Source organism: Cyprinus carpio, chromosome A6 (assembly GCF_018340385.1).
Source record: "Cyprinus carpio isolate SPL01 chromosome A6, ASM1834038v1, whole genome shotgun sequence".
NCBI lineage: Eukaryota > Metazoa > Chordata > Actinopteri > Cypriniformes > Cyprinidae > Cyprinus > Cyprinus carpio.
In genome coordinates, this window is record NC_056577.1 from 6,474,905 (window position 1) to 6,500,521 (window position 25,617).

At 36.2% G+C, this 25,617-nt stretch overlaps 1 long non-coding RNA gene across 2 annotated transcripts in view; it reads left to right on the forward strand.

Moving 5' to 3' along the window:
* The first annotated feature begins 3,390 nt into the window (after positions 1–3,390).
* The window catches only part of LOC122145262, a 35,018-nt gene continuing 12,791 nt past the window's right edge, over positions 3,391–25,617 (forward strand). The window contains exon 1 of one of the 2 annotated variants that reach the window (XR_006160208.1): positions 3,391–3,520. This is a non-coding gene — a long non-coding RNA (uncharacterized LOC122145262). Of the gene's footprint in view, positions 3,521–4,034; positions 5,569–25,617 lie in introns of those variants that run through there. The other variant, XR_006160207.1, reaches the window with a different exon arrangement.

The window sequence follows — 25,617 nt, forward strand, 5'->3', positions numbered from 1 at the left end:
ATATGCACATATTATTCCAATAACATCATGGTCCTAAGTGTAACTACCCTGGGAAATTGACCAAACGCTGTCTTGTGGACGCTCAGAGCTTCAATTGAAAGCATCAGGACAGGTTGCATTCAACAACACAACACTCATTAATCTATGAATATTCAAACCGTCACTTTAATATCATTGACATGCATGAACTTTGTGGCGGTCACCAATTGCAACAGGTGACCATGAGTAATTATGCAGATTTATTCAAGACATTAGCATGATTAATTAGGTGCAAACCGAGGTAGGTACACTTGAATTAGTAAGCATTATGAATAATTACCATGCATATTTTTCTCTTTATGTGGCTGGGTTTCGTGATAAACAAAGCTTTAATTACGAGAAAACATCTGGGAATAATAGTGACCTTCATTAATCTCAAGCAAATTCCCTCAGCTCTACACTCTGATGCATAATTATTGCATTAATAATAGAGGCTGCACTGTATTAGTCCACTTGAGAAAATTCATACTATTGCCCTTTAGTAAGAAGAAAACTAAAAGTTATAACCTGCTGCACTGAGAAACACATGCTTTGTTTAAAAAGAGAAACGTTGATGAATGTACTAACTAGTGTTTTCCATATTCTAAAACATTTTTATTAAAAAAGAAGATTTACCATATTGCTTTATAAGACTTAGAATATAGCATGCCATATACTTTTTTGAGATTTAAATGGTGCTTTTTTGTCATTTTGGAACTTAACAACCCAATGCTGCATTCCATTTATTTCTCGGAAGCTGGAAATTCCGAGTTCCCAGTAAGAACTTTTAACTGGAATGCTCTCCCAGGTCAGAGTTCTGACTCAGAATCTAGGAGGAATCACAACAGCTCCAACTTCAGAATCCAATATGGCTGCTCAATGCATCAACAGAAGAGAAACAGTAGTAATATATTGTTTATTAGTAATTATTTTAGTCTGTCTCAATAAACTCAATGGAGCAAACAGTACTATCCAAACTCTATTTTTATGGGCATCATACTATGGTATTATCTTTGCAAAATACTGATTTTTTAATGTGTTTTCAGTCAATTGGTATTGCTAACAATGGACTTGTCCATCTTGGTTTTACATTCCCATCTCTGACATCCAACTTCTGAGGTAAATGGTACGCAGCCCCTAATAACTTTCATTATATGAGGACTGAACAGTTTATTCTTCAAATATTCTCCTTGAGTGAGCAGTGTCTTATGAAACAACATATTGGTGAGTAAATTTATTTTTGGGTGAGTAAATTCTTTACCAGATCACATATATGTACTCTAGACATCTGCCAGTTTTTCAGCAACTCTTCAAGTCCAAAACGTCAAGAAAGTGTGATAGATGAGAAGAGCAGAGGAAAGGGTGAAAGGTTTGTCTTCTCGCATTGACTCTGCCTCTTTGGCCTGACTTCACACAAACAGATCACCAACTATGAAAAGGAACAGAATCTAGAAGAGAGGATCAGTTTTCCCTGAGTCTAACCACTTACCCAGCAGAGCTCTCACACACACACACACACAAACACACACATACACACACACACACACACACACACACACACACACACACACACACACACACAATTCATGTCAGGGTTGTCAAAGTAACCTGATCCTAAGGCCTCCTGACATGCAGCAGTCCAGTCTGTGCTCTCTCTGCCCATACACTCTGGCTGCAAAACAAAGGAATTGCTTCCACATGTTTCTAAAGGCTGCAGTCTCAGGGAACAAATCTTCAGAACGGGACCCTCCTCTGCCAGGACACTTGCTCGCTTTCTCCCTCTCCTCAATACACACACAAATGCATACACATCAAAACTGCCATCTACTGTTGTCTTGCACTAAAAAAAAGGTTTTTTTTTTTTTTTTTTTTTTTTTTTTTTTTTTTTACAGTTCACCAACAGCTGATTCAGTTAACTGATTTATTTACATTAATATATGTATCATTAGTTCAACATACTCTGCATTTTAGCTATATAAGCGTAATAATACTTAGTAAAGTGAGTTATACCAACCATATTTTATCAGATTTATTCTGAGCTGTTTATAAAAGAATGCTAATTGACTTAATATCATTTTCAACTAGACCAAATATACTTGTGTGTATTTATATGCCACATAGTTTCATTCAAAATGAAACGTGATCTTAAAAAGTCACTTTAATAGGACTCACAACCATGATTTCATATTTTAAGGCAAACATTAAAACTGAACAAGGTCCCACTTGAATACTGATCACCATAATTATGACTTAAAATGAAAATGATAAAAAAAAGTGTAAATGTAATATAAAATTGCATCAATAAACAAAACTGTAAAGACAACCATAATTACCATCCATTAATTAACAACACCAACCATCGAGGCCCATATGTTTCTTAGGCCTGAAGAGTTAAATAGTTATGTATTAAAGCTTGTGTTCACTCCGCCCTAAAACACAAAGCAATAGATTCACAAACATGACCTAAACTGAAACTATGTAATTTCAACACTAATAGCCATCAAATTGAAATCTTAACCGTTTCAAACAGGTTTCCCCATTAACACCCCCATCTGCTATTGGTCAGCAAAAACATAGCCACATCCCAAAAGCACACCATTGGTTTGCCAAATGTTAAACATAGTCAAATAAAATATGATTTAGAATCAAAAATAGCTTGTTCCACATTGCTCAAAAAAGCATATATTTGTTTTGGTGGCCATATTAGCAGGTTACAATAGAAAACACAATGAAAATGATATAAAACTGTCACTATAATATTTTGCTAAATATCCTTTTATTAAGCGACATAAATTGTTGGTGTGAACTACTTTTTAGCCACTGTTTGACAGAAGATATGAATATAATCATTTGGCCATGCCTCCAACAAAGACAGAACCTGAAATGATTTTTTTCTTTTTTTTATGAACAAATCATTTTTTTGACCAATCAAGTAAACCCTGACAACTGAAAGTTTTTTGTTTTTTCTTTATATGTGGAATATTGCCGTCCTCTACTGGTGATTTGCACAAAGTGCACTACATAACACAAGCAACTATTCACACGAATAGAGCTAAAAAAAAAATACCTTCTAAACCCAATGGCCTCTCTTTATCTATAAACAGGACATACCTTTATAGAATATAATTCGGATATTTTGTTTTCAAAATTTATTGCAGTGTTGGTTTTGTATTAAATGTGATTTGCCCAAATAGTTCTCACGTATCATCAACCAACAGATTATAGGGATAGATTTTACACAAAGAGGCATTTTATATAGTAACCTTTTTAACATTGCATAGCAAGAGGAAATTAAAGATCAGCGTTTGTAATAATTTGAGAGAGGGATTACGTAATCGGCCACGCGACTACGTAACCGCCCACAAACAAACATGGCGAGCTACAGTCGTTGTTTACAGGTCTAGTTGTGAGAACGTATTTTAACATCCAGGTTAATTTTATTCAATGTCTTTATGCTGCCCAAAGACGGTGTCATAGACAGCGTCTACGCTCAAGACGAAAGGTCAGTTATTTTTATGCGTTAAGGATGTGCAGGTTCCCCACGCGTCCTGGAAAACCAACAGTTTTACAAAGCACAGCTGGGAAATTAACGTACTTCGGTGTCCTTTAAAATAATTAGCTACGTTATAGTTAAACTGTACAAAGCACGATCCACCACGAACTGTAACACATCCAAACAATGCAAGCAAACACCTGGGGTGGGATATTTCCAAACCAATTATATTTCTAATTTTCTCTATATTGTAATCATTATGATAACACTTGTAATGAGCGCTCTAATAAGCTTCTGCCTGGAATTAATTTAATGTTAACTAACTGTATGCTAGCTAACAAACTGTCAACTAGTTTGGGACTGCTATTTAATAGCATAGGCAGTTTATTCATCGGTATTATTCATATCCTTACAATTTGTGTGTATGTTAAATAAAGGGGACAGTACTTGTGTGTGTATCAACATTTTTTGTAATATATATATATATATATATATATATATATATATATATATATATATATATATATACACACACACACACACACACAAAATGTGTCAAATGTGTTTAAAAACTAAAAAAAAAAAGTAGACAGAAAAGACAGAAATCTAATGTTTATCTGTCAAAAAAAGGTACTATTTTAGCATTATACAAAGCATTATATAAGCTGTCATTCTATCAAATCTGTACACCTTCATTTTCTTAACAGATAGCCTTAGTGATCATGAAAAGACAGACGTGATGCTCTGTGTGGTCATATCCACGAGCGCATAAGTGGTGGAATACCACTGTACCTGAATTCATTACATAACAGTTCATCCAGAATTTTCGGGCCTCACAGGAGTCTTTTGATTACATCTGTTGTCGTCTCAGGCATGTACTTCAATGAAGGAACACCAATTTCCGTTTGTGTGTACCTGTGAATAAACGATGTGCCATTACCCATTGGAAGTTTGCCACTGGCAGTTGAGTACAGAAGTGTCTGTCAGGTTTTCAGGGTTGGAGTGAGCACTGTATTAAACTGTGTGCAGGACTTCTGCAGCACTGTAATTAATGTTCTTCTGCCTGTATAAAGTTCCCAGATCTAAGAAGTTAAAAGGAGATGGCAGATGTTTTTGAAAATCATTGGAACGTTCCACAATGTGTTAGTGCCATAGATGGAAGCCACATTCCAATAATAGCACCTGAAAAATACTCTTGTGACTATTTTAACAGGAAAGGGTGGCATTTCAATAGTACTGCAAGCAGTAGTGGATGGCAAAGGGCTTTTCTGGGATTTGTGTGCTGGCTATCCTGGGAGTGTACATGACGCATGGGTCCTAAGACAGTCTTATCTGTGGAACATGTTGAATGATGGACAATTGTTGAATCAAAACAAATTATGCATCTCTGGTTGTGATGTTGGATACTACCTGATTAAAGAGACTCAGACTATCCCTTACGAAACTGGTTGATGAAGCCATTTCCTGACACGGGCAAACTAACCCCACAACAGCAAAGGTTCAATCTCAGGTTGAGTAGTGCAAGGTCAGTTGTGGACTTGTTTTGGAAGGCTCAAGGCACGATGGAGGTGTCTCTTAAAAAGGAATGACTGTAAACTGGAACTGATCAAGAAGATGGTTTTGGCCTGCTGTGTGCTGCACAATATTTGAGGAGGAACACAGAGACCACTTCAGTGAAGACCTTTCAGCCATCCATGTGAACATGCAGCCTCTTGTTCAATCATTAACAGAGCAAGGACAACCAGAAGGGACGGATATACAAACAGCATTATTAGACTACTTTAACAGGCAGAACAGTTAAATTATTCAAGTAGCAGTGTCATTTTATTTCCTCCTCCTATTGTTTTTCCTTAATCCTTACTCCCTGTACTCCTTCCTAAGCTTTTTAAACTTGATTATGATTTGGTCGGTCGAGCGACTGAAGCCACCGTTCAGCATTTCTTGGCTTATCTCATCGTAAACTCTCTTCCTTCTTTTCGAGCTCTTCAGTTTCCCCTGGATCTCTGTGGAAGACCATATCGCGAGCAGCACGCTGGTTTCCTCTGAAGACCACTGCTGTGAGCTTTTATTTTCATTTTTATTTTCAGCAGGAAGGAATGCCCAACCAAATTTATTTGGTTTGTTAGGCAGTATTGTAAAACCTGACCTATTTTGTGACATGACTTAGGGATATCATTGGGGAGCCAAACTTGTTGACACAGAGGCGCACCATTAGGTGGCAGTATGTACTTGTCTACACAGTATGTGACCTAAAACGTTGCACATCATATAACAAAGATAAATGGTATACCTTTACATCTAGTTGGATATGACAGTGAAATTCTAGAAGACCTTTTAAACCTGAGGCACGATGCTTAACAGTGTTCATTCATTTCACATAGAGCACAAACTTCATGAGAGAAGACTACACTTGAAGCAACTTATTTGTTGTTGCTGACATGAGAGGGTGAAGTTGTAACAAAGTGTGGTATCACTTCTTTACAAAGCACTCTTATAACAAATTATATCTCTATGCACTTTAGTGACCAGTTTTAGTCATTTGTAATGAGCATTTGCATTTTGTTTAAATGCGTAAAGCCTTTGGATTTTGAAGGAGTTTGTAGCGCTCTTCAAAAGAAGCACCATCATATAGTTTCTGTTGTTGACACTATGGATGTTGACCTTTGTATGTTTAAAAGTGGATATCAAGTAACTTAGACCTTGTTTAGATGCATATGTTTTGGTTTTTATGTTTGCCTGTACGTTATGTTTTTTGTAAGTAAGAATGCTGTTCAAAGTATTGTTTCAGATTTAACCTCCAGTGACTGGCTGCTTATTTTGTATCATATTGCACAATTCATCATTGTATTTGTGCAGGACTACTGACAAAAAATATAGTACATACGCTTCTGCGTTACTGGATTCTTCTAATCGTCTTATTTCTAATTCATCTACTTTTTAAATACTGGATGATAGATGTCTGTGAGGTGTGGAGTCTTGGCTCCTTCTCATTTTGGCAGCGACTCCAGACTATAAGCAGGAGCCCAAATAAAGCAGCACTGAAATGAAAATCAATGCAGGAGGAAATGCTGCCTCTGCCAGAGGGAGGTATGCAAGGTCACAGGCCAGTATAATTTTTTCCAGATACAGTATCACAATATTTTCCAAGAGGGTCACGTTTAATCAAGATAAGCAGCATATAATCGGTTTCATAAAGAATTTGCTGTACATACAGTGGTAGGAGCCACAGAGAAGATTTAAGATTTAAATTTTGGGGTCGGTAACATTTCTTAATGTTTTAGAAAGATTATTTTATGCCAACCAAAGCTGCATTTATTTGATACAAAAACAGTAAAAATAGTAATAGTGAAAAATTATTAAAATATATTTTAAAACATAATTCATTCCTGATTTTTTTTTTTTTTTTTTTTTTTTTTACTTTGATGAATAGAACGATCAAAATAATATATCTGAAATGTACATTTTTCGATTTCAGATTTCAGTGTAATGGGTCCTTGCTGAATAAAAGAAGTAATTTATTTACCCTCCAAATAGCAAATTAGCTTACAGTTGACCATATAACAGTTTATTGAGGTATTTTTCTTCTTTTGCATTTTCCAACTTTTATTTTTTCACAACATGGAACACTTAGTGCCTTGCTGAAGTGATTTTTGTTGACATCCAATCAGCAACCTTCTTTTTTTTGTCCGCTGCTTTAATCTCTACATTATCTCTTGTAAAGGTGCATCATTGTAGCCTATACCTCTGACAGGGTTTGGATTTGTCAGGTGTCACCTCCTTAATGTGGAATTTTAGATGACACAACGTTGTAGACATTGACCTCGCCAGTGGTAGGATGTCACACACTCACCCAGGATGTAGACGGATATTGACAGAGGGTGAATGACAGTCTATAAGGCTGATATGAAGTAACATCCTGTCCCTGCTGACTTCTCTTCAGTTTGTCTGCCTCGTGTAGCTTATTAGCCAAGAGCAAGAGGGAGACAGAAGCACAGATGGCTAACTGTGATATATTTGAGCTACATGGCAGAGCCTGTCTTTAGTGTCCAGGGTCAACCATCTCTCAGTTTTTCCCCTCTATTTCTTCCCATTCCTTAATTGCATGAGTCCATATGGGAATTCTTGCAGGGTTCTCAATATCAGTCTATAACATTTTTGTTTTTGAATTAGAACCCTATTTTTTAATACATAAAATGTTTATATTTATTGTAATGTGTCATTGAACCACATGAATGGATAGTTGGTACTTAGAGTAGGAAAATCACATAAAACCACACCAACAAAGGTAACACTGCAGGAACAACAGCTGTTGGGGCACATATCTGGAGGACATATCTCATTCGCTTGCTCTTTTCCTCTATGCTTACCGCCGTCCATCTCCCCTGATTTCCTCTCCCTCATTCATCACTTCCTGATTTTATCTCTCTCTCTCTTTCCCTTGATCTCCTAGCCCTGTCCCTTCTGTTCCTTGTGATCTGGTTGTGCAGCAGCTGCGTTAAGCTGAAGTCTGTGGCTGATTTTCCAGGTGAAATGAGACAATTTTTCTAATAAATTGGCTGTGGCCATTATTTCTTGTTGCACGGATGTCGTTCCTGAGGCGGATTTGTTTCCAATAATAGAAATAAATAGTTTCAGAGCAATCAAATTCTATTTTATTCTTAAAATTCTTTAAGTTCATGTTTCTGTGCACTCTGGAGCAGCAAATCTACAAGGCTGATCTATTCCGCCTTTCATTTGTTGCCAATTCTTAGAAGTCAATGCATTTTTTAATCTTATTGTGAATGTTCTTCTATTTTTTTTTTTTTTTTTTTATCAAAATGTCATTCCTTGATCTACTGGTGAAACGACAGGCTTCCCTCTTCCCTCCCTCTGCATCCAATCATTTTGTATGCATAAACTCCGCCCCTTTCTTACAATTGACTACAAGCTTGCATGCAGTTCTGGCTCCATCCTATCAACAAGTCCCACCTTACATTTTTTTTTTCTTTTCCAATAATCTGTTTCATTTTGAGGTATGTCACAATATGGAAGAAAATATCTGTTGCTACTGTTACACTGTGACTTTATATGCAGTAAGATTATATGCTGATCTTGTCATTATGTATGTCCCTTTATGTCTGTCTGTTTTCTATGGAACACAAAAGATTTATTTATTTTTATTTTGTTTTTAATGTCTGTATGTTTTGCCCATAATGTCAAAGTTAGAGGTGTTTAGAAGAGGTTTGGACCCCAACATTCTTCAAAATATCTTCTTTTGTGATGCACAGAGGACAAAAATCATACAGGCTTGAAATGACATGAGGGTGAGTAAATAATGACAGAATTTCCCAATTTTGGGTTAATGAGTAAAAAACTATTTAAAGATTACAGATTATATAAGGCATTTGAATTCCTTTCTAATGCATTATATAGAAATCTTCACAGAATATGCTGCCAAATTATCTCCTTCAGAAAATCTATTCTGATGTGAACTGACCGTGTGCTGTTGTTGTGGGGGATGTGCAAAATGTAACATGATCCTGTAGGCTGAGAATGCATGGAGGTGAACAGGAAGCTGCATCAAACGCACATGCATTCAACACTTCTCACGCTGTGTCCCCAAAGTGTGACCAGTGAATGGACAATGAGATAGCAAAAGACACAAATATGCTTATTGAACAATCTCAGACCGGACAGGTGAGGGTGTCAGGTACCTCTCAAAGAGGACAGCAAGCCACCCCTCCCACATATACTGTTTATAATGTCCTATATACTGCATTATACAGCTGCCCTAAATGTAGCAAGGTCTGACCTGTGTTCTTACAGCACTTCACATGGTGGACATTTATCATGTATACAGCAAGAACCAAAGAGAAGGGGGTTTTATAATTTATGACTGACATGGCTCAGACAGCCATTAGTCGCACATAATGAATGGATTCACTCTGGCAGTGTGACACAGTACTGGGTCTTCAAATTGAGCCGTGATGTTCAGACAGATTGGAACTGTCACACACAAACTCAATTCTTCCTGCCTGGAAAGCTGTCAACTGTGCCATAAATTTTTAGGGTGAACGACCAGAGCTGTCCATGCAAAAGAAATCACTAGACAGATGTTTTTCCCCATCTTAACACAGAAAATGTGACAGTAACCCTGTCATTCAATTAGTTGTGTTTCACAGGTGTCCTTTGGATTTTTTCATCATTTACTGTGTGACCTAATAATGAGGCAGCATGAGGGAGGACAGCAGGTTATAAACTTACTCAGATAAAATGGCTTGTGTTACCATTGGCTGCTCCTGTTTTATTTGTGTAATATGCATCTTGGCCTTGGTCCAGCAGTGCAATGTGTGTGGCGGCAGCAGGATTATGAGCACATCCAGAACTCATTACCTGCCAGCTTCCGTAACACTAGAGACCATTTAATGAAGTTGGGGCAGCCGTTACGGAATGACATGGTTTCGATATGCAGTAGGAAACCAACCAACTGCAAAATTGCCACACATGTGCCATTACTGCTTTGAGAAATATTAGGTTTATCAATGAAAATAAAATGCTTATTTAAAATCTCTTTGGATTTGAGTGGCTCTTTTCTCTCTCTCCTGTTGCAGAAGCTTCATGTTTTCTCATCTAGGGACTCCGAGCCTCTCTTCATGTCAATCTGATGTCATGCTGTCATAAAAATGGATGACCGGGACACAGAAATGTTGAAGCCGCATATATTGTGTCACTGTAGACCTAATCTTAAATGTGCATACCTTAAAAATGGCTTCATGCCCAAGGAGAGATATGAAATCTATATTTTCCCCCTTTAAATAACATACATATTTCTCCCCCCCACCCCCAATATGTACAGTGTGGTTCAAAAATGTTTAAAATCCAGTAGTAAAAATGCGACATTTTTTGAATTTTATAATTTTTTTTATTCAATTCAGTTTTTTATTTGTAGAGCAATTTGAATTTGAATTGAGAAGTATTTGTATTAATGACACTCAAGCTGCATGAACTTCAAATTTAGTGTAAAATCTAGCATAATTTACGACCCTACTCTTATAATAATGTAAAGGGCATGACAAACAACAGTGGTTTTTGTACATACAGCACTGGTCAAGCAAATAACACTCTAAAGTGTGGTTAAAAAAATTCAGGTAGTTTCACTTGGTTGTGGTTGTAGGGTTGTTTTTTTATATGGTTGTTTCTGTGAACAGAACAGTATTTATCACTCCATATTGACAGTATATCTGTGTTCAAGACCAACAAAATAGTTCTGCAGTTCTGTCTGTAGCTGCAGAGAAAAAAATATAGGAGAAGAGAAAAGCAGTGCAGACCTGTCAATGCTTTGATGTTTTATATATATACTACTGTATGAATCATATATATATATATATAAGATTCACGCAGTAGTTTTAGATATAGATGTTTTTAGTCTCATGAGATGCATCTCTAGTTTGAACTGATGTTCCATAAGACTTCAAACAGAGATTACATTTAACATTTAGACCGACACTACTTCCATGATCTTTCTGGGTTGCATTCCCTTCATGTGACATTCCTATCAATAAAAATGGGTTATCAATGCTGCTTTGGCATTTAAAATGATTTTTGCTTATGTAAGTTGGCAGAGCTCAATCTCTCTTACTGTATTTACTACTGCGCTCATACTGTAATATGAGCACAGAATGTTTACTCAAAATTGAAGCAATACATTTTCGTCATAATCTCATCAAAGGTTGCCAGGATCTTAGTCCTGTGTTCAGTTAGCTGACTGCAGTGATGTGGTTATGTGTTAGGTATAATAATCTCTGTATTAAGCAAAAGCGTATGATGTTATATGAATTCCATGTCATATTTGCTTTTCAAAAGTGCAAAACAGCACAATGTTAGGGTGTTAAGTATGGGTGGTAGTGAAAGTGTTACTATGCATTTGCTAATTTTTTTTTTTTGTTTGTTTGTTTGTTTGTTTTTCTGCATGATGTTAAAAGTGGTACATTTTTTGTTAAGGGTAAGGTATTGTTTGTTTGTTTGTTTGTTTTTTGTTTGGTTGGTAGGTTGTTTTTTAAGTCTAACAGTATCTTTTAAATGTAAACAGTAATATTGTTAAATATTATAAAATTTAAAATAATGGTTTTCTATTTTAGAATACTTTAAAATATAATTTATTTAAAAAGAATAAAAATTTAAAAAGAAGAGCATTTATTCAAAATAGAAATCTTTTCTAACAGCTTTGCATTTTTTTCTATTCAGCTTTGCATCACAGAAATAAATTATATTTGAAAATATATAAGTGAAAATATATTTAAAATGCTTGAAAACCCCTTTTCTTCTTTGACCCATATACAGGTCCTTCTCAAAAAATTAGCATATTGTGAAAAAGTTCATTATTTTCCATAATGTAATGATAAAAATTAAACTTTCATATATTTTAGATTCATTGCACACCAACTGAAATATTTCAGGTCTTTTATTGTTTTAATACTGATGATTTTGGCATACAGCTCATGAAAACCCAAAATTCCTATCTCAAAAAATTAGCATATTTCATCCGACCAATAAAAGAAAAGTTGTTTTTAATACAAAAAAAGTCAACCTTCAAATAATTATGTTCAGTTATGCACTCAATACTTGGTCGGGAATCCTTTTGCAGAAATGACTGCTTCAATGCGGCGTGGCATGGAGGCAATCAGCCTGTGGCACTGCTGAGGTGTTATGGAGGCCCAGGATGCTTCGATAGCGGCCTTAAGCTCATCCAGAGTGTTGGGTCTTGCGTCTCTCAACTTTCTCTTCACAATATCCCACAGATTCTCTATGGGGTTCAGGTCAGGAGAGTTGGCAGGCCAATTGAGCACAGTAATACCATGGTCAGTAAACCATTTACCAGTGGTTTTGGCACTGTGAGCAGGTGCCAGGTCGTGCTGAAAAACTAAATCTTCATCTCCATAAAGCTTTTCAGCAGATGGAAGCATGAAGTGCTCCAAAATCTCCTGATAGCTAGCTGCATTGACCCTGCCCTTGATAAAACACAGTGGACCAACACCAGCAGCTGACATGGCACCCCAGACCATCACTGACTGTGGGTACTTGACACTGGACTTCAGGCATTTTGGCATTTCCTTCTCCCCAGTCTTCCTCCAGACTCTGGCACCTTGATTTCCGAATGACATGCAAAAATTTGCTTTAATCCGAAAAAAGTACTTTGGACCACTGAGCAACAGTCCAATGCTGCTTCTCTGTAGCCCATTTCCTGCACACGCCTGTGCACGGTGGCTCTGGATGTTTCTACTCCAGACTCAGTCCACTGCTTCCGCAGGTCCCCCAAGGTCTGGAATCGGTCCTTCTCCACAATCTTCCTCAGGGTCCGGTCACCTCTTCTCGTTGTGCAGCGTTTTTTGCCACACTTTTTCCTTCCCACAGACTTCCCACTGAGGTGCCTTGATACAGCACTCTGGGAACAGCCTATTCGTTCAGAAATTTCTTTCTGTGTCTTACCCTCTCGCTTGAGGGTGTCAATGATGGCCTTCTGGATAGCAGTCAGGTCGGCAGTCTTACCCATGATTGCGGTTTTGAGTAATGAACCAGGCTGGGAGTTTTTAAAAGCCTCAGGAATCTTTTGCAGGTGTTTAGAGTTAATTAGTTGATTTAGATGATTAGGTTAATAGCTCGTTTAGAGAACCTTTTCATGATATGCTAATTTTTTGAGATAGGAATTTTGGGTTTTCATGAGCTGTATGCCAAAATCATCAGTATTAAAACAATAAAAGACCTGAAATATTTCAGTTGGTGTGCAATGAATCTAAAATATATGAAAGTTTAATTTTTATCATTACATTATGGAAAATAATGAACTTTTTCACAATATGCTAATTTTTTGAGAAGGACCTGTATATAACATAATGTTGGAAGAAACACTCAGAACAAATGAGCAACTGCATAGTAATGCTTTATTTATTTATTTATTTCGAAAGTGACATTTAAAATCTACTCTAAACTCCATCACCATCATTTTAAAATAGAATGATGCTTCCTTGCTATACAGCACAAAATCTTGTGTAGGTTAGCTGTGTGACTGGTGCAGTGAAATGCTGTGCATTCACAGCTGGACGGATACACCAAATCAGATCAGTCATATGTTATCTCCAGTGGCATAATTATGTTGTGTTATTATGGCAAGACTCCCAAGGAAACCTGAAGATGCAGCATATGTCATAGGTTATGTAAATATATACCTGTCAGCACAGGTATACCCCCACACTCTTGCTTTACTCATTTTCCCTAAACACACCCTCTCACTTGCCAACTTGGAGATGTCAAATAGTTCTTTGACCTCACTTTTGTGAGTAAGTTCAGTGATTAGTGCTGTTCTCCAGGGAGTTCAACATAGATGACAGTCTCCTTGTGTGTGACAGTAGAGGAGTCTGTCTTCCAGTTCCAGGCCAAGCTCAGGCTGTGGTCTGGTGCTTCAGCTTTTACAAAGCTTCATTATTGACTTCATTTGAACTTATATTTCCCATGTCTGCTTCCTAGAGTTGTTACAGTTTTATTAGGGCCAGAGCACGGATGGTGTGAGGACCCTATTGGAATTGCTCCATTTATTATTATTATTAGGGCCTGAGCACCAATGGTGCGAGTTTCTTCTTCTCCAAAATGAATCGCATTTTTTAGGGCCTAAACATGCTCGAAATCTCATGAAACTTTGCATACATGTCAGAAGTGATGAAAAGTTACGTCTGATAGGTTTCAGAAGTGGGTGTGGCGAAATGGCTCGATAAAGCTACATACACTTTCAACAAAGTGTCCCTGGAGTTACGTTTTACGTACATTTACAAAATTCAGCAGACTCATGTAACATGCGAATACCTACAAAAACATCTCTTGGAGCAAAATTCAACAGGAAGTCCGTTAATTTGAATTTTCTTGACAAATTTTGTGCCGTTTTGGCCATTTTCAGGTGTTGTATTCTAATGAACTCCTCCTAGAAATTTAATCAAATTTGGTCAGTGTAATCCAAAGCCCTGTGTGATGTTAACTTGCGAAGATCTTTAGTTTTCATTGAAGGGCGTGTCCGTGGTGGCCTGAAAAATTTCCAATGTTTTGCCATGAAACAGGAAGTTGCTATACCTCAAATAATGTCTGATCTACCCCAAACTTCACATGTTTGAGAACAGTCGTGTCCTGAACTCATGCCCATATTCAGTTATAGTCATAGCGCCACCTGCTGGCAACAGGAAGTGGCATGTTTTATGCTGTAGCTAAGTCCTACTAGAGATTTAATGACTTCAACATTATATTTAATCTAAATGCCTTGGCAATGTTAAATTGTGAAGATCTTGAGTTTTCGTTGAAGGGTGTGTCCATGTCGCCCTAACAAAGTTTGATCCTTCACCATGGAAAAGGAAGTTGTTGTAAATTAGCCATACAATGTCCGATCTGCCCCAAAGTTCACATGTTTGATAAGAGTCCTGCCCTCAACGCGTCTAAAGGCCAATATTCAGGTAACATGAAATGACTTGTTTTACAGTAACGTAGACATGCAATCTCTGATCTCCCCCAAACTTCCAATGTTTGGTAAGAGTCCTGGCCTGAAGATGCCTACATGACAATATTCAGTTACAATCATAGCGCCACCTGTTGGCAACAGGAAATGTCATGTTTTACACTAACTCAAACATACAATGTCCAATCTGCATCAAACTTCACATTTTTGATAAAAAGCCTGGACTGAAGACATCTACATATTCTGTTATAGTCATAGCACCACCAGCTGGCAACAGGAAGTTTGGCATATATAAATTACTTTAACCAGTTCCTTCTATATTTACCACTATAAATGGATATTGCCCACAGTTCACTTTTCCTGAGGCCACTGGGTGAAGGTGGTTCCAGGTGCAAGGGGCCCTTTCAATGCTGCTTGCAGCTTTAATAGTTATATTAAATTCTTAATTTAATTTTATTTTCATTTTTTCAGGTTTCACTCCATAATTGTTAGTGTTCTTTTAGTTTAGTTTATATAATTTTCATTTTAGTTTTAGTATTCTTGGGCTACCAGAGGTAATGCGCTAACCGGTATCATTTAAAAAAAAAAGCACAATTTATTGTTATTGCATCTAAGAGCATTTTTATGTTTAATGTAGACGTTATATAATTTATCATGTAATAAGAGACTGAAGCATTTTTAAGTTATTTTAGTTACTTTTGAAAATGCATTTTAGTTTTTAGATTTTTTACATTTTATTTTGGTTAAATTCATTTCGTGTTCGTTTTTAACACTACTGCTTCTTCATTGCATCCTACCTACAGTCACTTCTCTAAAATTTTGTGGGCAAAAAAAAGGTCCATTGTCTATTGTAAATAGTGTAGCGATGTATAAACACGGCTCACATACAAGTCACATTCAAACCAAGCAGCTTTCTGTTGGTCAGCGCACCGAATTTATATGACCATCTTAAAAATGAGCGAAATTTCACGAGGAAAGTTTTTGCACTCACACTCACTCTGATTCCTGGCTGGATCTCACCCTTGAAATTTCTCAGAGCAACAGTAAATGAGACCACACATTAACTGGAAGCCTAAGTTATGTCATGTCAATTAATTGTAAGTATTAAACTTGCACCCTGATTGTGCTATGGATGTGAACATGAAGCTATGCTATTTAGACTTAAGATGAAAGAGAGACCTGAGCTGTATCTGGGGACAGGAATATCATAGAGATGGGCTCGAGCTCTTTTGGTCAGTGTTGTAAAATGTATACTACTCCAAGCAGCTAAGCAACAGCAATGCCCTGCAATTACCCAAAAGTGTTAAACATTGTGGTGAATTTTGCACAGGCAAGCATCACTCACATTTTTTTTCCCTCAGTACTGCTGGTAATTAGTCTTGGGAAAGATTCCAATTAGTAGAAGGGAATTTGAAAAGATAACAAACAATGTCCTGTGGCTTGATCCTCATTCGGCCCCCAGGTGGTTTGGTTTCTGCACGTCTAACTGTGTTTCTAATAGAAAAGCATCTACAGTAGTTTATGTATACATATAGCGCTGGAGGAGATGAATCCATAATGCACATAAAAGCTTTCACACATATTGATCTGTTCTCCTTGAGTCTAAACTGGGCTCTTATGGAGCTAAAGAGAGAAACATTGTAACTGAGACAAACGGCTGGGTTAAAAGTTTCCAGGTGATTTTCAAGTCGATCTTATTGTTTTTTTTATCTTTACAATTGTAAAAGTCTCAAATGAAATTTAACAAACTATATTTCTTCTGGATTAAGCATTATACAGGTATGAGAGATATATCCTCTGTAAAAAGTATCTTGTTCAATTTATGTAAGGTGTGGTTACAAGAAAGTCACCATAAAAAATGGCAATGTTTCAGGAATTACGGGGTGGCATATTGGTACCTGTTTATATTATAATAACCGTATATTTCATAAACAGATTGAATGTTAATATGCCAATCAACTTGAACATCCAAAATCTGCTTTTTACCTTAAAAGGGACTGATTAGAGTTCATTAGTGAGTTCGTTAGTGCCCTGTCCATAAAAACAATACTAATGCATAGACAATGCATAGGGTCAAAAAAGCCAAAATACAAAGACAAAATGTCAGCGTAACACACATAACACTAAAATAATGCAATAAACATGAACTAAATGACAGAAAATGTTATATAAAACACTTGATTCAAAAATGAGAAGAAACTAAATTATTTATATAAAATGTCATATAACAATTAATGCAGGAGGTTCACAGACAGAGAGTTCTGCACTGTTATTTGAATGGCTTTTTTTCATTCAGGTCTTCTATCGTGGTATATTTGATTTCAGATTTAGCCAGCCTCAAACAACAAAAATGGTGTGGTTAGTTGCTGTATATGTCAGTCAGACATACTCTTCCTGTCTAAGTAGGCTTTGGCCAGAATAAGCTGTAAAGTGGACGATTTTACACCTATTCTTAGTCTGGCTCGCAAGACTAAGGTCCTTCATTGCAGTTATACTGGCTAACAAATCACTGCACAGCACCCTGTTTGGAGCCCTGTGGTATTTAATGGTACTAGCTGGGTTTTGTTGGATGCATGAGAGCCTCTCAAAGTCTTCATTACCCAGTGTTTAGTGGGGAGACAGTGGACAGTGGACATTTTTATAAGCAGACCATGTGTATAGATAAAACCCACACCTACAGGCTTAATGGTGTCCATTATGGAGTTAGATGTTTTCCAGACTCTGCCAGTCTTTATTATCCTTATTAATTTTATTGTTAAAAAAATCTGGACAGATCAAAAAGCATTAAAACAACATAATCAATCACAATAAGATAACAATAGGGTCAGAGGACAAACACAGGCTACAGGCTTCCTTGAAGACAAACGAGTAAAGGACATGTAACCTTGGAGCTTTCAATGCAGTTGTTGTGTGTGGATGAGATTCCCCATGAGGAGAACTCATTTGGGTGGAACCTAACAGTCTTCAACAGGAAGTGTGTGTGTGTGTGTGTGTGTGTGTGTGTGTGTGTGTGTGTGTGTGTGTGTGCGTGCGTGCGTGCCTGCGTGAGTGTCAGCGCACTGAACTTTAAGTGTGTGTGTGTGTGTGTGTGTGTGTGTGTGTGTGTGTGTGTGTGTGTGTGTGTGTGTGTGTGTGTGTGTGTGTGTGTTGTATCTCTGAACTGTTGAATGTGGTTGTGTTTGTGTGTGTTGGGTGTGGTTATAGTGCATTACTATTGCAGGTCTAATCAGAGAGCCCTGCTGCTCTCTGATGTCTTATTAACAGTCCTTCTGACTCCCGGTGCATCACGGGAACTTGGGCATCTCAGGGACTATATTTTCCCATCACCCTACCCCAGGGCTAACTTGCCCACCTGCTCCAGATACTCAATGTGAACACAGACTCCTTGCAGTCATGTGTATACACACACACACACACACACACACACACAAGTCAATCTTTTTTATGTTCAGGTCTTAAGCCACAACTAATCAAATTGTAACAAAAGTATTATATTATATTATATTATATTATATTATATTATATTATATTATATTATATTATATTATATTATATTATATTATATTATATTATATTATATTATACTATACAAAATAATATTCTACTTAAAGGGATAGTTCACCCAAAAATGACGAAAATTATTTTATATGTATTTTTTTCTTTTATTTATTTATTTTATTTATTTATTATTTTTACAGGTTTTTCTGTTTATGTGACATTACACTTTTCCATAAACGGAAACAATGATTTTATGGCTTTAATATTTTATTCAATATGTTACATAAATTTGAAAGAAATCAATATTTTTATTCAGCAAGTATGCATTTAAAATTGAAGACATTTACTTTTGAACATTCTGTTCATCACAGAATCCTGAAAAAAAAAATATCACAGTTTCCACAAACATATAATGGTGCACAATTGTTTTCAGCATTGATAATAACAATAAGAAATGTTTCTGGAGCAGCAAATCAGCTTATTAGAATGATTTCTGAAGGATCATGTGACACTGAAGACTGGAGTAATGATGCTGAAAATTCAGCTTTGCCATTACAAGAATAAATTACATTTTGAAATATAAATTTTAAATATGCAAACATTTAGTTAAAATTTCAATGATATTTCACAATATTGTTTTTTTTTTTTTTTTTAGATCAAATAAATGCAGCCTTGGTGCGACTTCTAACATTTACATTTTACAGACCCTTATCTTTTGCAATGTAGTGTAAATATACATATAGATGTATTTTTGCTCTTTTTTTTTTCCTTTTGATTTTAGTGCCAAATGTGACCTTGACTGTTCTGGACAAGTTTGTTGAGATTCACCCATAATAGGTAACATACTGAGCCATCCCTCTGTCCTCAGCAGAGCTGCTTTGCAGCTAGCAGTGTCTTTTATATAGCTCATTTATTTCTTGGTATATTTCATCAATTATATCACTTTCCTCACATTGTTTCTGAGATTAAGGTTATCAATCATTCCTCACTGGCAAGGCACCAATTAAAACTGCCAATCAATTATCATAGTTTAGATCTCATTATATTCCCCAGACACTCCAAAGAGCGCTGCCTCAGACAGTCTGGAATCACTGTTTTAATGAGGAGAAATGTGCAAAGTCGCATTTCTCTCTTCTTCTCAAACCCCCCTCAGTTCAGAATCTGGAGCAGTTGTATATGAACGGATATAACATCTCTCAGCTCAGAGAAACATACCTGGAAAAAGAGGACAAAAATACCCTGCACCAAATGATGAAAAGATATAGACAGACAGACTGAGTGATTCTGACTTAGAAAGGTTCTTCTAATGTAGGTGCCTTTACTGATGTTATACTTGTTTATTTAAGAATTAGGACTGACATGTAGTTTAATCCACAGTGTGCACTTCTTAGGATTTATTTAAGATTTATTTAAATATCTGCTTAGGGTAACTTGTGGCCCAGCGATGGTGTTTTATCATATTTTTGCATAATTTTTGTGAAATTCCATTTCCACATTAGACTTCATTTAGAAAAAGCAAAAACGCATCTGATAAAAAGTCTAAACAACCTGTTTGGAACCTCCTCAGAGGAAAAGCGTGTGTTTTGTGTGCTTTCTTCAATTTGCAAGTCAGTACTGGAGGCACTTCATGCCGATGAGCAGATGGATTGTCCCACACCTCGCAGCCAATTCTGTCTGCCAGAGACAATCACAGACACAACGCTGAACACACACTCCAACCAAATCCGATCACGACATTGATCTCAGACAAGAACAAGAAGAATGCCTAAATGCACACTAATAAATACTACCTATTTACAATAAACCGACAAACCAATATAAAAGTAAATATATGATATAGTATACAATTTTTGCTATTGTTCTAGCTAACAAAATTTCCTGAATTTTGATTGCAGGGACATTTTCATCATGAGTACATTGCTTTAATAAGTAGAACCTTAAACATCATTTAGTCCCCCTTATGTCGTTCCAAACCTGTTTGACTTTGTTTCTTCTGTGAATCACAAAATAAGATATTTTGAAGAATGTTGATAACTAAACCACTGGATACCATTGACTTCCATTGTACTCTATGGACAGAAGATCTTCAGTTACGTTTGAAGAAAGCCGTACAGTTTTGGAACAACATGAGAACTGTCCCTTTAAGGTTACCATAACGGGGGTGCCATTCATATTAAAATGATTGTCAAAACACAACCTTTACATGACATTAGCCAAGATTTTTGAAGTGTTCCCCAGTAGGTGGACAAAAGCTGTTAAGTTGAGATAAAAGAAATGAGTGTATATAATATAATATTTTTAGGATATTACGTTGCTTCTTGCACATTTTGTGACACTTTTTAAACATGAAATATCTAGTGAGTGCCACTAAATGGATGTTCAGTTTTATATAAAACAGATGAACATGAATCTGGGGTAATATCTATATAGTATATACATTTTATAACGGCGGTTGTTGTACTGTACGTATTGTGGCATTTGGGAAATTAAATGTCCATTGAGAGGTGCTAAAATGTCTCATATGAAAATAAAAAAACACCTATACTAAACCCTAACGATAATTAACAAAAGCAAAATGTATGATAAAACACATTTGCAGAAGCAACCATGCCATTTTTATTTGCTTCTACAAGTATTTGTGTTTCATGAGACTCGTACTCAAGTTCGCTACATCATAAATTGAGTGTTGTACCAGGTGAGCTACCAAGTAAGTTTACTATGTGAGAAGTAAAAGTGTTGTGATGCAAACGCTAAAATGTATTAGTTTACAAATGATGCACTATAATACAAGTTTTTTGAAGTCTTACCATAGTGTTGTAAGAGAAACTGCACAAAAATAAGCATTTATTAATCAATAATCTGTCCTTGTGATCACAAATTGTGTGAAAAGGAATGAAATGTGTTGTTGTTTAACTGACACTAGTGTTCATTTCAGCCGGAATCGGCAGTGAACTGTATGTGAAGGTAAAATGTAGGCAGATGCATGTATTTTCAATAAGCCTTAGCCTACACAATACAGAAACAAATACTAACCCTAAACCTAACCTTATCCTTAGTTTAGTGTTGCTAGCACATCCTGATAGATACAGCATTATTGCTGTCATGATCGCATCCTTTTTTTTTTTTTTTGTTTTTTTTTTTTTGAAGAGGGGACTGCTGGCTGTAAATAAAAAAATAAATAAAGATAAAGCAAATTAATTCACGGAATTTGGATGGTGTGTGGTGAATTCAGTGGATGTAGCTTAAACAGGTTATTGTTATGAGTTATTGTTGAACCTACAGTATGCTCACATAATAATAATAAGCTTCAATGGAATATCAGTATGCTGACTTTATCACCCTTATGTTAACTTCCCACTAAACAGTAAGCATAGTTTATTTCTAAACTCCTTCGCTGATCTGTGGGATGTAGCCTACATCCTGAAATGCAAGCGTAGCTAAAATAAGATAACGCTCCTCGATTTGAAAAATTCTGGCATAAATGTGCTGTTTTTATCCAAGCAGGTGAAATGTAATCAATCTCTTTTCTGGTCCTGATTTTAAGGCCAGCTTGGCCTGTTTTTTACATCCCGCAGGTAAGCATTTCCACTCCTGGAAGAAAAGAGATGGTTCTCACTCAGGAGGTTGGCACCCACCCTACAAAACACACTGTAATAGAAATGACTTGAAAGATGATTAAATGTTGTTCAAGGCAAGTAAATACATTCTTGGCTTTTAAGCACAATAGAGATGATCAGCGAGATTTGCTCAAATGTGCAGTATTCAGCCAGAGCAAACTGTATCCCATAATCTAATGCATTTAAAAATTGACATTTATATTAAATTTGTGTAGTACTTTTCACAATACACATCAAGTATCTTTACAGAAAATGCAATTTCAATGTTACAATCAAATTTCGCCTAACATAGCATACGTAATTATACGTAGCAAGGTTTTTGTTTGTTTGTTTGCTTGTTTTGTTTTTAGAATAAATAAAATGAAAACAAGCAGACACCCTATTAAAGTGAAGGCCTGTTGTGTTCAAATAAACCTTTAAATTGAATGTTTAAATGAATTTTAATGCATCTGTTCAGACTGACACAAACATCTGCATACCGTCAGGTGTTGAGGCGAAAGGTGTTCTAATCTCATTTCCACTGCACTGTGAAGGCAACTTTACAACCAAAAAAGTTTTGTGTCACTGCTGTTAAAAAAAAAACTATAACTTTGTTCATAGTTTTTCCGCTAGGCGATAACAAAAAAAATCTGGAACCAGTCCTATGGTCTATGGACTTTATAACTTCCTTTCTTAATTTTGAATTTGCTTATTCTTCAGCCCATTTGCCGCTTTTATACAAAAATCTGACTTAATTTTCATGCTGAACATTTGTGCTGGTTTAAACAGACATTTAAAGAAGAAATACTGATGCTTATTTATTTAACTTTTCTCACTCTCTTTTTCTCTTTTTTTCTCTTTTCTACATCTCTCACCCCCTACCTTGTTAATCGACCCATATAGTTACTAGAATCAATCGGCAGCCCATAGAGGCAAGAAAAAAAAAGATTCTAAAAATCAGCTCTTGATTCTGATCATGAGGAGTAGGAAGAGAGATGGATTAGGGGAAAGGCGGTGCAAAACAGGAAGGATATATGGGCATTATGGACACTAATGTTGATTGCTTTGCCGAAATGATATATTTATCGGCTCATATACTTTGCTTGCTCAGCTCTACCCGTTAAGAGATTTTAAATTCATTACAGATTCAATTCGACGCACGTTGGCTGCAGTAACAGAGAGACAAAGTTGTGTGGCTGAGAATGATGAGAGGATGAATCAGCACATTGTGTGACGTCCTCTGGAGTGGCGCTGTGTGATGATGAGAGGGATCAGATCTCAGATTTAAGTCAACACTGAACAGCCTGAGCCAAGGGGAGCACACTCAAGGGAGGCACCTCAAAGTAATTAAAAATCAGAGCCAGAGATGTGTGTGTGACTTTAGATGTGTGTGTGAGAGAGAGAGAGGGAGAGAGAGGAGAGGGGAAGAAAGACAGAGAGAGAAAGCTCATTCTGATTCTTACGTTCACTAAGGGAGTTTTGGGTAAAAGCAGAGGTGGGCAGTGGTTTGTCTAGAAACCAAATCACAATGGTCTAGTTTTCCAGAGGGTCTAATAAGGCAGTAATACAGACAATTCTGGGTTATTTCCAACCTAATGTCCATGTACCACATCCGTGTTTTGCTGTCGATTAGCACTGGCAATAATATCGACTTGTCCCTGCGAATGAACAAACAGGAAACATGTTTACAGGAATACACTTATGGAAGCTTAGCATGGAAATGGGCAGTAACTCAAAAAAACACTTAAAATTTGCAGCTATAACATTACTGTATCATACTAGTAAACAATAATATTTAATAGTTAAGTGTAAGTACCATCACTAGAGGGAATTGCAAAATAATGATTGTTTGTGCACAGGTTTCCCAAACGAAGCTCCCCCATCTACCATTGATTTATGTGTAACGTACATATCTAGCTAATTTTATTACATTACCTTTTAAATTCATACACTTATTTCGACCTTGCACTTCTCTTCAAGTGAAAAAGATGCTCCATAAGAAACTCCTTCTCTTTTTTGATTAGGGCTTGCGGCATTTTGATAAATGCAATTTTGAAAAAATTTTTGGAGAATCATCACTTGCTCAACAATGGATCCTATGCAGTGAATGGGTGCCATCAGAATGAGAATTCAAACAGATGAATAAAATCACAATAATTCACAAGTAGCATCTTGTGAATTTTGTTCACATCAAAAAGTTTGTGCTATATTTTGGTGTATTCTAAAACATATAAAATGCTAATATTTCATTGTAGTAGGTGGTTTTTGGAGGCATGAAATGGACTTTATTTTTCCCTTTGACATTCACATTCATGCTTTTCAACCCAGCCAACCTGATTTATCCTTATGAAGTATATATCATTATATAGTATTATATAATATTTTCTTTATAAGTATATATATTGTAAACATGTTTCTCCTTTGTGCACACTGAGGGAGAATGAACATGCTATATATATGCATTTCAGAATATTATGAACTCCTGACAACCCCCGCGGCACAGTCAGCTCGGTTTCACAGCCACGCCAGTGATTCAGCTCATCTGATGTTCATCTAATGCTGTGCACTCAGGAAGTACAACGCTCATACAGAATCAATCATTCACTCTGATTCAGATCGGCCAATGAAAGAGCACCGTGAGTCAGAGTCTCTATGCATTATGCACGTTTCACTCTGCAGACAGAACGAGCAGCTGCATGTTTGATGAGTGAACGGTTACTCGTGATAAATTTTGTAAGATAGCACTGGCTCCCTGATCTGTTTATTTAACAGGAAGCTGTAGTGAGTGCATGAAAGTCTACAGGGAATATGGGGAGATGGATTTGTACAACAGACGGCAGTTGAGTGGTATATATGTAGTGAGCTTGTGTAAAGATAAGGTTCATTAATCTGATGTATGATATCTATCTCAGACCCCTGACTGAGAGTAATAATAGAGTGAGAGAGGACAGAGACTGGCAAGAAGTGCCAATAAAACTATATATACAGTGTATGAATTCATAAGATTTTAAAGCAGTCATTTATGGTAACGCTTCACAATAAGACTTCATTTATTAACATTATAACAGTGGGTTACTTTGGAAATGTAGGCTAATTGGTTACAGATTACAAGTTATCCTATTTAAAATGTAATAAGTAGTGTAACTATTTCAATTACTTTATTAAATTAATGTTACTGATTATATTTGATTACTTCTCTAAATTTTCTAACAAATGTTTTCAACTGGTAATCATTTTGAAACATTTAATAAACCAGGCAGGGTTGATTACTGATTACGGTCAGTCTTTTAGAATCTTTGAATTAAGTTAATAGTTTAATTTTAATTAAGACTATAATCTAATTTTAAAGCACATCCACCACAAAATCAGACTTTAGAACCTCTTTTTACTTTGAGATTGTACTGAGGTTAAAAACAGATTTTAAATCATAACAAAAAATAGCAAATATTATACAAGAAGATATTCAGACCCCTTTGTAATTGTTAATATTTTCATAAGTAACTGTAATTTAATTACACATTTTTCTCAGTAACTGATTACAG